General features: G+C 45.3%; 1 long non-coding RNA gene across 1 annotated transcript in view; it reads left to right on the forward strand.

Annotated features, from left to right (window-relative positions):
• Positions 1 to 1,988: 1,988 nt before the first annotated feature.
• The window catches only part of LOC139177135 (uncharacterized), a 31,109-nt gene continuing 16,605 nt past the window's right edge, over positions 1,989 to 16,492 (forward strand). Inside the window, exon 1 of the long non-coding RNA XR_011561610.1 lies at positions 1,989 to 7,508. This is a non-coding gene — a long non-coding RNA (uncharacterized lncRNA). The remainder of the gene's footprint in view (positions 7,509 to 16,492) is intronic.

Here is a 16,492-nt window from a genome sequence, read left to right on the forward strand (position 1 = left end):
AGCCTTGATGTACTCCTTTTCCTATTTGGAACCGGTTTGTTGTTCCATGTCCAGTTCTAACTGTTGCTTGCTGACCTGCATACAAATTTCTCAAGAGGCAAATCAGGTGGTCTGGTATTCCCATCTCTTTCAGAATTTTCCACAGTTTATTGTGATCCACACAGTCAAAGGCTTTGGCATAGTCAATAAAGCAGAAATAGGTGTTTTTCTGGAACTTTCTTGCTTTTTCCATGATCCAGCGGATATTGGCAATTTGATCTCTGGTTCCTCTGCCTTTTCTAAAACCAGCTTGAACATCTGGAAGTTCACGATTCACATATTGCTGAAGCCTGGCTTGGAGAATTTTGAGCATTACTTTACTAGCGTGTGAGATGAGTGCAATTGTGCTGTAGTTTGAGCATTCTTTGGCATTGCCTTTCTTTGGGATTGGAATGAAAACTGACCTTTTCCAGTCCTGTGGCCACTGCTGAGTTTTCCAAATTTGCTGGCATATTGAGTGCAGCAGTTTCACAGCGTCATCTTTCAGGATTTGAAATAGCTCCACTGGAATTCCATCACCTCCACTAGCTTTGTTTGTAGTGATGCTTTCTAAGGCCCACTTGACTTCACATTCCAGGATGTCTGGTCTAGGTCAGTGATCACACCATCGTGATTATCTGGGTCGTGAAGATCTTTTTTGTACAGTTCTTCTGTGTATTCTTGCCACCTCTTCTTAATATCTTCTGCTTCTGTTAGGTCCATACCATTTCTGTCCTTTATCGAGCCCATCTTTGCATGAAATGTTCCCTTGGTATCTCTAATTTTCTTGAAGAGATCTCTAGTCTTTCCCATTGTTGTTTTCCTCTATTTCTTTGCATTGATTGCTGAGGAAGGCTTTCTTATCTCTTCTTGCTATTCTTTGGAACTCTGCATTCAGATGCTTATATCTTTCATTTTCTCCTTTGCTTTTCACTTCTCTTCTTTTCACAGCTATTTGTAAGGCCTCCCCAGACAGCCATTTTGCTTTTTTGCATTTCTTTTCCATGGGGATGGTCTTGATCCCTGTCTCCTGTACAATGTCACAAACCTCATTCCATAGTTCATCAGGCACTCTATCTATTAGATCTAGGCCCTTAAATCTATTTCTCACTTCCACTGTATAATCATAAGGGATTTGATTTAGGTCATACCTGAATGGTCTAGTGGTTTTCCCTACTTTCTTCAATTTAAGTCTGAATTTGGCAATAAGGAGTTCATGATCTGAGCCACGGTCAGCTCCTGGTCTTGTTTTTGCTGACTGTATAGAGCTTCTCCATCTTTGGCTGCAAAGAATATAATCAATCTGATTTCGGTGTTGACCATCTGGTGATGTCCATGTGTAGAGTCTTCTCTTGTGTTGTTGGAAGAGGGTGTTTGTTAGGACCAGTGCATTTTCTTGGCAAAACTCTATTAGTCTTTGCCCTGCTTCATTCTGTATTCCAAGGCCAAATTTGCCTGTTACTCCAGGTGTTTCTTGACTTCCTACTTTTGCATTCCCGTCCCCTATAATGAAAAGGACATCTTTTTTGGGTGTTAGTTCTAAAAGGTCTTGTAGGTCTTCATAGAACCGTTCAACTTCAGCTTCTTCAGCGTTACTGGTTGGGGCATAGACTTGGATTACTGTGATATTGAATGGTTTGCCTTGGAAATGAACAGGGATCATTCTGTCGTTTTTGAGATTGCATCCAAGTACTGCATTTCAGACTCTTTTGTTGACCATAATGGCCACTCCATTTCTTCTGAGGGATTCCTGCCCGCAGTAGTAGATATAATGGTCATCTAAGTTAAATTCACCCATTTCAGTTCGCTGATTCCTAGAATGTCGACATTCACTCTTGCCATCTCTTGTTTGACCACTTCCAATTTGCCTTGATTCATGGACCTGACATTCCAGGTTCCTATGCAAGATTGCTCTTTACAGCATCGGACCTTGCTTCTATCACCAATCACATCCACAGCTGGGTATTCTTTTTGCTTTGGCTCCATCCCTTCATTCTTTCTGGAGTTATTTCTCCACTGATCTCCAGTAGCATATTGGGCACCTACTGACCTGAGGAGTTTCTCTTTCAGTATCCTATCATTTTGCCTTTTCATACTGTTCATGGGGTTCTCAAGGCAAGAATACTGAAGGCCATTCCCTTCTCCAGTGGACCACATTCTGTCAGATCTCTCCACCATGACCCGCCCATCTTGGGTTGCCCCATGGGCATGGCTTAGTTTCATTGAGTTAGACAAGGCTGTGGTCCTAGTGTGATTAGATTGACTAGTTTTCTGTGAGTATGGTTTCAGTGTGTCTGCCCTCTGATGCCCTCTTGCAACACCTACCGTCTTACTTGGGTTTCTCTTACCTTGGACGTGGGGTATCTCTTCACGGCTGCTCCAGCAAAGTGCAGCCGCTGCTCCTTACCTTGGATGAGGGGTATCTCCTCACCGCCACCCTTCCTGACCTTCAACGTGGGATAGCTCCTCTAGGCCCTCCTGCGCCCACGCAGCCACTGCTCCTTGGGCGTGGGGTTGGTCCTCCCGGCTGAACCTTTTTTTCCCCCCGCTAAGTGACAGAGTTGAGGTGAGTCTCAAGCAATTGCTTTGTAAAAGTGGCAGGCACGTTAAGGTGCTAATTGATCTCCTGATTATCTTGATCAAATACAGATCTGATTCTTCTAGTGGGGCCTGAGAGTCTGCATTTAAAAAAATATTTGTTTGTCTGTTTTTGGCTGTGCTGGGTCTTTGTTACTGCACGAGCTCTTCTCTAGTTGCTGCAAGCAGGGACGACTCTCAAGTTGCAGTCCAGGGCTTCTCATTTTGGTGGCTTCTCTTGTGGTAAAGCATGGGCTCTAAGGGCACGCAGGCTTCTCTAGTTATGGCTCCTGGGTTCTAGAGCACAGGCTCAATAGTTATGGTTCATGGACTTGGTTGCTCTGCAGCATGTGGAATCTCCCCGGACCAGGGATCAAACCTGTGTCTCCTGCATTGGCAGGCAGATGATTTACCACTGAGCCACCGGGGAAGCCCAAGATTCTGCATTTTTTAATAAGATTTTGAATGATGCCATTCCTACTGGCTATTGGACCACACTCTGAGTCATAATGCTTAGAAGTCATTTACCTGGGCCTTTATCGAGAGGAAAGTATAATTCAAAAGGATACTTGCATCCTACTGCTCATAGCAGCACTGTTTACAATAGCCAAGACATGGAGCCACCCTAAGAAGATGTGGTGTGTATATACACAGTGGAATATTATTCAGCCACAAAAATCATGAAATAACGCCATTTGCAACATCATGGATGGACCTAGAAATAATCATACTAAGTGAAGTAGGTCAGACAAAGACAAACATCACATGACATCACTTATATGTAAAATCTAAAAGAATGATACAAATGAACTTATTTACAAAACAGAAGTAGACTCAAGGACAAATGACCCCAGGATTCAACCCGAGTCTCCTATGTCTCCTGCGTTGCAGGCAGATTCTTTACCTGCTGAGCCATCGGTGTAATTTGCCATACATTGAAGGAGATGTTGAGACGGAAGCCATAGTATCAATAATATATTGTAATTGGACTTCGCTGGTGGCACAGTGGATAGGAATCCACCTGCCAGTCCAAAAGATATTGGTTCAATCCCTGGTCTGGGAAAATTCCACATGCTTTGGGTCAAGTCACGGCAGTGAGAATCCCGCACATCACGATGAGGAGTAGCCCCGGCTCACCATAACCAGAAAAGCCTCCGAAAAGCAACAAAGACTCACTGTAGCCAAAAATAAATAACTAAAATAAAAAACAATAGATTGTAATCAATTGTGTAACGTATTCACCTTGTTTAAATTTTCTGTATTATCTATAGATGGCCTATAAAGTGATTATAGTCTAAGTAATTAAAACTTGAAATTACTCCCCTCTTCCCCCGCCCAAGAAGTCGTTAGATTAGTTCTCCCTTCCCCCAATTAATGGATGAAAAAAGACTGACATCCAGAGAGAGAGGTTTCTTGCCTGACATAGCCGTGACTTCGGCACTTAGCTTTATACATCTTAACCCAAGCTTCTCACTCTCTTAGTCCGATTTTTACTCTACTATATGCTGTGGCCCCCTTTACTGCTGTGATGGCATCTCTGTAGCCTAGAACTCCCATTTTCACCACCATCCCCTCTGGTTTTTGCTCAAGGCGTCACTTTGCTTAACCTGTGTTTATGGAAATAATCAATAGCCCATCTATAATAAGAATAGAAAAGAGGTGGTTTTTTTTGGTTGTTGTTTTTTTGAGCCAAAGTGAGGGTTGCAGCCTAGGAGACTAGATGGCTCTGAGGAATTGCTTGGGAGAAGCATGGTTTTCAGCACAGCTTGTATCTTGTCAGAAGAAAGTCCACCAAACATGTCAGGAGTACATTCCTTCAAGATTTCAAATGAAAACAGGTCAGCAGAGTTAGTATGGCCTTGGCGCCTGGGAAGGTGTTCTTATTGTCAAGGAGTAAATAGCACCGGTATCCCTGGGAACCCCACGGACAGAGGAGCTACACAGTCCATGGAGTCGCACAGAGTCGAACACACCTCAGTAACTGAGCACTGAGCACACACAAGTTCCAGGAAAGCAGGCATTTAATTGTTCTGTTTGTTTGTTTCTAAGTATCCTGTTTCCTTCCTTCCTTTCTTCTCCTTTCTTTCTTTTTTATTGAGGTATAGTGTATTTATAATATTAAATTAGACTCAAGTGTACACCTTAGTGATTCGATACATTTATAGATTATACTCTACTTATTATGAGGAGCTTACTAGGTGGCTTTGGTGGTAAAGAATCCACCTGCCAACGCAGGAGATGTGGATTCTATCCCTGGGTGGGGACGATCCCCTGGAGGAGGAAATGGCAACCCACTCCAGTATTATTATCTGGAGAATCCCCTGGACAGAGGAGCCTGGTGGGCTACAGTCCATGAGGTCACAGAGTCGGACACGGCTTAGTGACTGAGTATGCGTGCAACCGTATACAAGGATTCCATTTTCTCCACCTTCTTGCCAGCATTTGTTATTTATGGTATTTTTGATGATGGCCATTCTGACCAGAATGAGGTGATATCTCACTTTGATTTTGATTTCCATTTTTCTGATTAAAGATAAAGATGTTGAGCATCTTTTCATAAACCTGTTGGCTATCTGTGTGTCTTCTTTGGAAAAATGTCTATTTTTCGGTTGGGTTGTTTTTTGATACTAAGTTCTATGAGCTATTTATATATGTTGGATATTACTCCCTTACCCGTCATATCGGGCTTCCTTGGTGCCTCAATGGAAAAGAATCTGCCTCCAGTGCAGGATTCACAGGAGACGCAGGTTTGATTCCTTGGTCAGGAAGATCCCCTGGAGGAGGGCATGGCAACCCACTCCAGTATTCTTGCCTGGAGAATCCCTTGGACAGAGGATCCTGGTGGGCTACAGTTGATAGGACTGCAATGAGTTGGATGTAACTGAGAGGCTGAGCACACACCCAGCACAGCAACAGACCTCTAGTTCTGGTCTAAGAAGTCAAGGCCTGGCGGGACGGGCTGAGAAGTCAGAGGTTAACAGGAATGGAAAGAGGCGGATGGGGCTGCCATTGTTGAAAGGCTCTAATCTCTGGGTGTGTTTTCTGACCGTTTCTGCATTTGCAATCTCCTGCTCTTTGTGACCCTTCCAGGGACTCTCCCCACTCCTGCTTCCTCCTTACTACACACTTTTTTTTCCCAGTGCACACCTTCCATGGCCAGAGAATGGCTGTGCAAACAGCTGACAGTTCAATAAAAATGACGTTTTATGGGGACAGGGATCCTGCCCCTTTCTTCCCGGACAGAAGCTGCAGTTTATAAAAGCAAGCTCTTACGAAGAACGACGTGTAATTGTGAGTGTGGTGTTAGAGAACAGGTGCCTACGTAAAGAGCAAGACAGGAAACAAAAGGCTGAGTGTGGAAATGGAAAGGGGCAAAATCCTGGAAATGGAAGGGGAAAAGAATCCCTCTAGAAGGTGGATTTCACTCAGGAGACTGCCAGGGTCCAGCCCCGGTGGATCCAGGGAATTCGAAGCGGGGATGGCGTCGGTGAGGATCAGGAAACGATTGCTTAATTAAATGTTAATTAAGGATATAAAGAGTAATAGAATAAGGATAGCTCAGTGAGGAAATTCAGTGGAGAAAAGAGGCTGAATAATTCAGCCAGAAGGTGAGAGAAAGAACAACACGGGGAGACCAAGCTTCGGTGAACAAGGCTCGCACTTTACTTTTCAAAGTAGTTTTTATACCTTAAGTTATGCATAGAGGATAATGGGGGAAGGGGTAGAGTCATGCAGTAAGCCAGGCTTTCTTCCTGCAAACTTATCATATGCAAAAGTTTAGGTGATTTGCATCATCTTCTGGCCCGGAGGCCTGTTAACATTTTAAGACCTTTTCTTCAGAAAACATATTTTTCTCTAAAGGTGATTAGTAGGGCGCCACCCTCCAAAAGCATTAAAGTTGCATTCCTATAGGGCAAAGGTGTGGTGGGCTATAACAAGAAAAAGAATTAACTTAAGGGTCCAAGGTTACAAACATTAAAGCTACTACTTACATTCCTGAATGTAATCAGTGCACTGCCAGGGACACAGTAGGTAAGGGATATGGAAACTTAGCAGCAAACATCGGCCCAACAAGTGAAAAACCCTTCACCAATACAATTTCTAATCAATCTTTTAACTGCTCAAAGGAATCTGTATTTAGACAGTTTAGAACATCTCATGCCTCTCACAGTTGGGAGGCTCTGAGCAATCACATGTGGCCGGAAAAACCTATTCAGGCAGGCTAGAGGACTTCCAAAGGAGTTTGTACGTTGAAACACCATCACACCCAGGAATTATTAACTGGAGCTGTAAGTTATTTCTTTTTTCAGAGAGAGGTAGTGGGGGACAGCCCCCCGTAAAGTCAGAGGTGTAGGTGAGAGCACAAAGCAGAAAGTAGGCAGACTCTGGTTTTGGGGGTAGATGCTCGAGAATTTCCAGGGGGACTCCTGAGGCTCGATCCCGCCTTTGCGTATGCCGAGCCTCCTTCCTCATGACCTTTGCCATGGGCGGAGCTTCTCACGCCGGCTCCCGGCAGGAGACCTCAGAAATCTTAGGGTGTCCTCTGCAAAGATGGAATTATTAACATTTATTTGGGTGGGAGAGGAGATTAAATTATGCTGTTACGATGCTGTCTTCTTCTGATGCTTAACTTCTCTGTCTCACTTTTGTTGTATTTTTTTAATAATTTTTTATAATTAAATTTTGGCTGTGCTGTGTTGCTGAGCACAGACTTTCTCTACTCTTCATTGAGGCACAGGGGCTTCTCATCGCAGTGACTTCTCTTGCTGCCGAGCATGGTCTCTAGAGCACAGGCTCAGTAGTTGTGGCAAATGGGCTTTATTGCTCTGGGGCTTGTGGAATCTTCCCAGAACAGAGATCAAATCCGTGACCCCCTGCAACGGCAGGCAGATTCTTTACCACTGGACTACCAGGTAAGTCCTGTCTTAGTTTTTTTTTTAACCTGGCAAAACATGGGTGATAACACTCATGGTATTTGCCTGGCAGTTGGTGAGTGTGAGTGAGTGTGAGCTCTTATAATTATGGCAACGGGTGAAAGTGTCACCCTGGTCATCGGAGGGGAGGGGTCTTGTAGCCAAGGGTCTGGGCAGGCCAGCTGGAGACGAACATGATGGGCACGTCTTGCCTTGCAGGACCAGAAAGACTGGGTAGCTGTAACTCGTGAGTGACATTCTGGAAAATGTCTTAATCCGAAGACAGGAATATTCAGAAGGCGTGGGGCTTGTGTCACAGTTATTGTCTCTGGGGGTCTGGGAGTGCGTCCTAGAGTTAGATGGCTTTGCTGAATGCCAAGCCTAGAAGCAGGCTTCAGAAGGGATGCCTTACACTCATCTTGTTGAAGGAACTCCCTGTTGTGGTCCACGCATTATTTTTGTCTATGTACTATCCTTAATTATAATATGAAAAGGAAAGACTGAAAAAAGATGAAATAAGAAAAGGCATGTAGAAATTGTCAGGGCAGAGTTAGGACTGGCAGGTATAAGTTACAAAGATGTCTATATAAGCTTCATGTGAGCAGAAAAGGACTTTATATATTAAAAAAAAAAAAAAAACTGGAGTGGGCTGCCATCCTCTCCTCCAGGGGATCTTCCTGATCCAGAGATCGAACTGGCGTCTTTACTTCTCCTCTCATGGCAGGTAGGTTCTTTACAACTAGTGCCACCTGGGAAGCCCCTTATACGAAGCAGATCTCTCCATGTAAATGCAGTGAGCTATCTTGAGTGATATCAGACTCCATCTGAAGAAAGATGGAAGCAGAATCCCAGATGGGTTGGCGGATGCAGGGGGCGGGGCACCAAGGAATGTGGGCGTCTCTGGAGCCTGGATCAGGAGAGGAAGCGGATTCACTCCTTGGATCTCCAGAAAGAACACCGTCTGCCAAACACCTTGATGTGAGCCCAGTGACACCATGTTGGACTTGTAACCTCCAGAACTGTACGAACGGGGGGAAAGTATATCGTCATTAGGAATTCCCTGGCAGTCCAGTGGTTAGGGCTCTGTGCTCCCACTGCAGGGGCACAGGTTCAATCCCTGGTTTGTGAACTAAGATACCGCATGTCACATGGACAAGAAAAAAGTATATCATCCTTGCATTCCGGGAGGTTACAGTTTGCCACCCCAGCAAAGGAAATTGGAAGAAACATGCCAAGTTGCTAAATAATGATTAAGTCTAGACTGCCAGACACGACCAAGGCGACGTAGCAGCAGCAGCAGCAGTGAGTAGAAAGGGCTTCTCTGATGCCTCAGACTGTAAAGAATCTGCCTGCAATGCAAGAGACATGGGTTTGATCCCTGGATTGGGAACCCTGGAGGAGGAAATGGCAACCCACTCCAGTGTCCTTGCCTAGGAAATCCCAGGACAGAGGAGCCTGGCGGGGCTACAGTCCAAGGGGTCGCAAAGAGTCAGACACCACTGAGTGTGTGGCTAACACTTTCACTTTCTATGGGTAGAAAATGGAATTCTTGATGATAGTTTTCTGTTTCATACTTTATCTTAATTTTCAAAATCATTATGGGGTGTAGTTACAAACGGAGGCACATCCAACGAACTGTGGGCGCAAGGAGATGGAACCACTACTCGTCTGCCTGTGGGCCCCTGAGAGAGCTCGCCACTCGAGTGTGCTGAGGGCAAGGGCTGGAGAAGGAAGGACTTTATGGTGGAGGAGAGGCTTGTGCAACGGCAGGAAGCGGGGATGGTAGCCTTTGTCTGGGGCTGAGCATAAGACTCTGTTCTTCAGTCTTAATGTTCCATCAGGGACTTCCCTGGTTGTCCAGTGGTTCGGACTCTGTGCTTCCACTTCAGGGGGTACAAGTTCAAACCCTGGTCCAGGAACTAAGATTCCGCGTGACATTCAGTGTGGCAAAAAAAAAAAAAACCAGGAACTAAGATTCCGCATGACATACAGTGTGGCAAAAAAAAAAAAAAAAGGAACTAAGATTCCACATGACATGCAGTGTGGCAATAAAAAAAAAAAAAAAAAAAGTTCTTTGGCAAAAAGACCCAAAGGAATGGGTCTCTGGGCATCAAGGAAGATGGTCAGAGACGTTTTACGGAGCCAGGCAAGGCATTCTGGCAACTCGAAATTACAGCAAGTGGCTTCAGACTTGCTGGCTGGGAGGATGTGCTCATGAAATGGTTGTTTAAGGCTCAGGCCTTTTTGCTCGCCGCCCTCCACTCCTGTTTCTTGCCGTACTGAGAGGGGCAGGGCCCTGGTCCCCAAATAGGGCCCTTGTGTTTTGCAGAGGGGAGTATTTTTAGGGGTGGAGTGTTTTTTGTTTTTTTCTCTCACCAGCAGTTAGGGAACTGATAGAGTGACTTCTTTTTCTACTAACAGTACAGTCATAAAAGAGAGCCATCGAATCTCATCCTGTGTCCTCCACCCTCCAGGGAGCCACTCCTTTTCCTGGTCTTTCTAGATCCTCAGGGGACTCAGAGGCCTGTGTGAGAAATGAAAAACAAAATAAAAACCCAATGAAAATAAAAAACCAGGGGCGAGTAAGGACTATTGCAATTGCCTTTATTTTCTTAAAGCATGTGGTTCTCTTGATTCCTCTCCACCTTGATACTGTGGTGCCACGTCCTGATCTCTGGATATAGAACTGGTTTCCTTGATCCTGCTGTGGTTTGCTTCCATCCTTTAAGACAAGGGGCTTATTTTTCCCTCTACAGTCAAAAGCCTTCGTGTTTGTTCTCAGGAGTTTCCACCCTCGACTGGTGCCGTGGTTTGAGGTTCCCTGTTCCGTAGCTTGTAGGGTAGGGGGGTCCTGAGTTACGCGCAGGGGAAGGTTATGGAAATCCCAGACAGTTGCGCTTGGGAGCGTTTTCTAGATCTGTTGGCAGGAGAAGCAGAATTGTGGGCCAAGGAACCTGGGCCCTGGGGCCGGTGACTAAACGCTGACCTTAATTAATAGATCAACTTTTCAAGGCTTCCCAGGTGGCTCAGTGGTAAAGAATCCCCCTGACATTGTAGGAGACATGGGTTCAATCCCTGGGTCAGAAGATCAGTGGAGAAGGAAATGGCAACCCACTCCAGTACTTGTGCCTGGGATAATCCCACAGACAGAGGAGCCTGGCTGGCTACAGTCCATGGGGTCATAAAGAGTCAGACATGACTTAGCAACTAAGCTACAACAATAAAGTTCAGTATTAATAAACTCTTAGTATTTACTTCTCTGAGAAGCTTTTTTTTTAAAATCTCTCCTTCGATTCAAAATTATAATCTTGCTGAGTAGAGTATCCTAACTGGTAGGTTTTCCTGTTTCAGCAGTCTAAATATATATTACCGCTCCTTTCTGGCCTGTACAGTTTCTGCAGAAAAATCAGCTGACAGCCTTATGATGGTTTTCTTGTATGCAGCTCTTGGGTTTTCTCTTTCTCTATTCAACTCCTGCCATTTTCATGATGACCTATCTTGGTGTGGGTCTGTTTGGGTTCATTTTGTTTGGGATCCTCTGTGCTTTTTGTCCCTGGATAGCTGTTTGCTCTTTCAGGCTTGGGCAGTTGGCAACCGCCATTTCACCAAATAGCTTTTGGACAGCTTTCTCTCTCTTCTCCACCTGGGACATCTATAATGCTAATGTCCGTCGGCTTGATGTTGTTCTAGAGATACTTTAAACTGCTCTCATTAAATGTTTTTTTTCTTTTTGCTATTCTGACTGGGCGATTTCCATTATTCTGTCTTTCGTATCACTTACGCATTCTTCTGTATCCCCTGGTCTACTAGTAATTCCATAGAGGTATTTTTCCATTTCAGTTATTGTCTCCTTCAGTTTTGTTTTTTTTTTTAACATGTTTTCTAATCCCTTGTTAAAATTCTCACTGTGTTCATCTAGTCTTTGCTTTTTTTTGATTTTTGTTTTTAACTGGAGGATAATTGCTTTACAATGTCTCGCTGGTTTCTGCTGTCTCTGTCGGAAATTAAGTGAAATGGTTACCTGTTTAGGTGCGCCCTCCTGCAGGACTGTCCCTATTGGTTTTACATGCGTGCCCAGTGGGAGAGCTGAGTCTGATGTGAACATGAGTCCCGTCTTTTCCCTGGCTGTGCTGACAGCCATCAACTTGGTAGGAGGCGGAGGGGCTAAAGCGAGAGCCAGGCCTGAGCTGGGGCTTCTCTGCACGGTGGCCAGCATCACCCTATTCGGGCCGGGGGTGAGTCTCAAGCTGCTGGAGCAGAAACCCCCAGGGCCGGTCTGTAAGCAGCTCCGTTCCTGCTAAGTGTGTGTCCCTGCCCTCCCCAGCTGGCACCCTCGCCCCAGAAGGGAGCTAGGCTGGAGCAGGAGGAGCTGGGCTGGGCGCTGGGTGGGGCAGGGTCACGTGCCCAGGCACTCCTAGGAAACCAGCCGGAGTCCTGGGCAATGTCAATCTGCCGCCTCCCTCCTGTTTTGGGAGTCAGCAAGCGTGTGCTCGTTCTTCAATGACATATCGGTCTCAAAGAGCCCCACTGTTAGTCCCACTGGTTTTGAATCTCTTGTCTTCCTAGTTTTGGACCCCACGTCAGCAGCACCCAGAATGTGGTTCGAACAGCTTACTCCCCAGGGACGATCTCTCAGGCCCTGTAACCCCTGTAACCCCCATCCTTCTCCGTGTCCCTTCCCAGGGGCGCAGGTCCTGACCTGATCGCCTGTCTTCTCTGCCTACCAGAGTTTGTGTGCATTGCTCTGCCAGCCTCACTATGAAGATATATTTTTTTTTTCAAACTTTACATGTTTAATTTTGTACTGGGGTATAGCCGATTAACAATACTGGGGTAGTTTCGGGTGGACAGCGAAGGGACTCAGCCATACATATGCATGTGTCCATTCTCCCGAAAAACCCCCACCTTCCACCCAGGCTGGCACATAAACTGAGCAGAGTTCCATGTGCTCTACAACAGGTCCTTGTTGGTTATCTGTTTTGAATACAGCAATGTGTACATGACCTTCCCAAACTTCCTAACTACCTCTATCTCTTACCACCGCCCCCCACCCGCCGCAAGTCAACCGTAAGTTTGTTTTCTAAGTCCGTGAGTCTCTTTCTGTTTTGTAGGTTCGTTCGTATCATTTGTAGATGTATGTTTGGATGGGTTGTATAGAGAGATGAGCTCCTTGTCCTTCTACTCTGCCATCTTAATCTCCCTCCAAGTGTGTGTACACGTTCTTATGTGGGCATAGATTTTCATTTCTCTCCATATAAAAGTGAGGGTAAAATTGCTGAGTCATGTGGAGGCCTTAGGATTCTTAAGAAGAGACACAGGGGCTTCCCTAGTGGCTCAGTGGTAAAGAATCAGCCAGCCAATGCAGGAGATGTGGGTTCTATACCCGATGCCTCAGAGTAACTAAGCCTATATACCACAACTACTGAGCCTGTGCTCTAGAACCCGAGAGCCTCAACTACTGAGCCCAACTGAACCCATGCACCCTAGAGCCCATGCTCCGCAACAAGAGAAGCCACCGTAATGAAAAGCACGTGCATTGCAACTAGAGCGTAGCCCCTGCTTGCTTGCCGCGACTAGAGCAAAGTCCACGCAGCAATGAAAACCCAGCACAGCCCAAAATAATTAAATAAATACTTTTTTTTTTTTTTTTTAAAAAGAAGAGACCTCGCCTTAGAGAATAAGCTCACGAACACTTGAAGCACTTTGAATGACTCTTGCTGTTTAACTTGTTAATTTAGTGAGAGTCACATGTTTAGTTGGTTCTTGTGAGAGGGTAACAGGCAGGAAGGCCAGGGGTCTCCAAATAGAGGAAATAGCCTGCAAGTGTCAGACATTTTTATCTCTCTTAAGCGGCAGGAGGAAACAAACTAGCAAAATTTTTTCCTTCTTATACCAATTTAAAGGGAGGTTTCTCTTAAAATATTGTGTTGCCATAATGACACCCAGCTTCGCCTGAAGTTAGCTATTCTCGAGTCTAGAGATAACCAATGCCTTTTTCTTATGGAAATGTTTGTCTTAAGCTATGCTAATGTACTATGCCTTTACCCCAAACTCTGTCTCCAAGTCGGTTCCGCCTCTTGGCCCAGAACCTACTTGACAAACCAGTATGGATATTGTTCCCCTAATCTATGAAAATGAAACTATTTGTATGGTGGTCTGCCCTTCTTCAAGATTCAAGTTAATCATTTTATGGCCCAGGATAAACCATTTGGTGCCAAGATTATCCCAAAATGCATCTTATGGGTGAGGGGCCTGGTGCCATTCTGAATTTTAAGACATTCCTTTCTTTCATTAACAGACTGCTAGTGACTATATAACATCCAGCTAAAGACTAGCAGAGGGGTACTCTTTCTGCCCCCTTCTGATGCCTATGTCAGAAGCTTTCTCTATCTCCTTTATACTTTAATAAAACTTTATTACACAAAAGCTCTGAGCGATCAAGCCTCGTCTCTGGCTCCAGATTGAATTCTTCTCCTCCGGGGGCCAAGAATCCTGGTGTATTCGCGTGATTCAACAACAACCTTTCACTTGGAAGAATTGATGTTAATCAAATTTCTCTGTCTAATATAAGTGGGTGGGTTTTAGTCAGTTGTGTCTGACTCTTTGTGACCCCATAGACTGCAGACTGCCAGGCTCTTCTGTCCATGGAATTTTCCAGGAAAGAATCCTGGAGTTGGTAGCCATTGCCTTCTCCAAGTGATCTTCCTTACCCAGGGATTGAACCTGGGTCTCCTGCACTGCAGGCAGATTCTTTACCATCTGAGTCACCAGGGGAGTCCCTGTCTAATGTAAACTAGCCAACAAAATGTAGCTCTCCACTGTAGAGTGATAAAGCCCTTGTTGGGTTGAGAAAGTTTCAACTGGGGGAGAGGGCCTGCTAGCCGATTTTAGCCATAATTAACTCTCTGCTTCCTTCTTTGCATTATGATGGGAATTTATTGTTCCTTTTGTATTACTCTTTTTTTTTTTTTTTTTTGGCTCTCCTTTTTTCTTCTTCACATACCTATGCCACCACACATACTCCTATTTTATTCCTGCTTTTCTTTTCTTCTTCAAACTCCTGGTTGTATCAAAATGTTCCCCAGTCTTAATGTCAGTTAAGACAATAAAATTATGAGACTCAAATGATTTTTCAGTTTCCTTTACAAGTATGTCATATTCAGATAAATATGGGCATTTATTCTAAAAGTCCAGATAAATACTAGGCATTTATTCTAAAAGTTCTGTCATTACTGAAAATATTTTGCCCACTTATCATGTGGTGCATGCTGTGCTAAGTCACCTCAGTTGTGTCCTACTCTTTGTGACCCCATGGACCGTAGCCCACTAGGCTCCTCTGTCCATGGTATTCTCCAGGCAAGAATACTGGAGTGGGTTGCCATGCCTTCTTCCGGGGGAACTTCCTGACCCAGGGACTGAACTCCTATTAAATCTCCTGCATTGGCAGATGGGTTCTTTACCACTAGCACCACCTGGGTAGCCCACGTAAAAGTTACTCTCAAAACCTGTCTGAGCCCTATGAGAAAACTAGTTTCTCTTCCTTGTAATCACACTATTTCAGGAGTCTTGCCACTCTGCTTTTCTCATTTGTCTTCCTGTTTCCAGTTCTCTTATTAATGTGTTGCTCTAGTCCCCAAGCAAGAAGAGTTCTGGGTTCAGTGGGGCTCAAAGTACAGGGCAAGGCTTATTGATCATAGAGAGCCCAGCAGGAAAGGGAAGTTGGCCTGGCTCAAAAAGCCTTGACCTTTAAACAAAGCATGCTTGCTGCTGCTGCTGCTGCTAAGTCGCTTCAGTCGTGTCTGACTCTTTGCGACCCCATGGGCTGCAGCCTACCAGGCTCCTCTGTCCATGGGATTTTCCAGGCAAGAGTACTGGAGTGGGGTGCCGTTGCCTTCTCCGAAAGCATGCTTATGCAGCTCTTTTTAGTCTCTCCTTTCCTGTGCCCCATTTCTGCTCTGTGATTCCTCACCCACCTTTATAACAGAAAAGAACCATCAAATCCTAGGGCTGGGTCATAACCTTGAATTGCCCAACCCTAAGGGGTAACTTCCCTGGTGGCTCAGATGGTAAAGCGTCTGTCTACAATGCGGGAGATTCAGGTTCAATCCCTGGGTTGGGAAGATCCCCTGGAGAAGGAAATGGCAATCCACTCCAGTACTAATGCCTGGAAAATCCCATGAACAGAGGAGCCTAGTAGGCTACAGTCCATGGGGTCACAAAGAGTCGGGCACGACTGAACGATTTCACTTTCACTTTTCAGGGGTAACTTGGGGAGAACATGTAGAGAGAGGCCCTTCTGAGGCTCCCTTTCCTTCTGCCCCTGGGTGGTTAGTTAATGTCCTACCAGCATTTCCCACTTGTCGGGGGCCAGGACCATGTTCCAGCCCCACATCACTGCTCAGGGCAGAGGGCACTTTGTCCAGACAGCTTAGATTCCAGAGAGACCTGCCTGTGAGCTTCACACTTCACCTTAGAGTCTGTGTCCATTGTGGTCTTGTATCTTCTCAGGTCTCAGGTTCTGGCTCTTCTTCTCTTCCTCACTGTTCTTGTGGGGGAGGGCTGTGTGAAAATGAGAATGTCTGTTGATGGAGGAAAAAGAAATCAGTTTGCACTGCAAATAACAACCTGAAGCTGTGCTCCCTGCTCATTGTGACTCCCTCTCCTCCCCAGAAGTTTCTGAGCACCAAACCCCAGTGAGATGTGAGCTGATTGTATAAATCCGTCTACAGGGTCTCCTTGGCGGTGGGGTTATGTTTGAAGGCTTTATGTCCTGGCTACTATCTTACTTGCTTTTCTCTTTTCCAGAGGAGTCTACTTCTCACTAGTAAATATGAGGCCCATGAGCTACAGATTCATCCTCATTTCACCCTTTATTAGTTGCGGAATAAGTGTGGCTGTGTCTGTTTACATAATACAGCGGTGGGGAGAGAGAGCAAGGAAGCAGTGGCTCACCTGCCAGGGAGGGGAGCAGAGAACACCTTTAG

This window comes from Bos indicus, chromosome 18 (assembly GCF_029378745.1).
Source record: "Bos indicus isolate NIAB-ARS_2022 breed Sahiwal x Tharparkar chromosome 18, NIAB-ARS_B.indTharparkar_mat_pri_1.0, whole genome shotgun sequence".
Lineage (NCBI taxonomy): Eukaryota > Metazoa > Chordata > Mammalia > Artiodactyla > Bovidae > Bos > Bos indicus.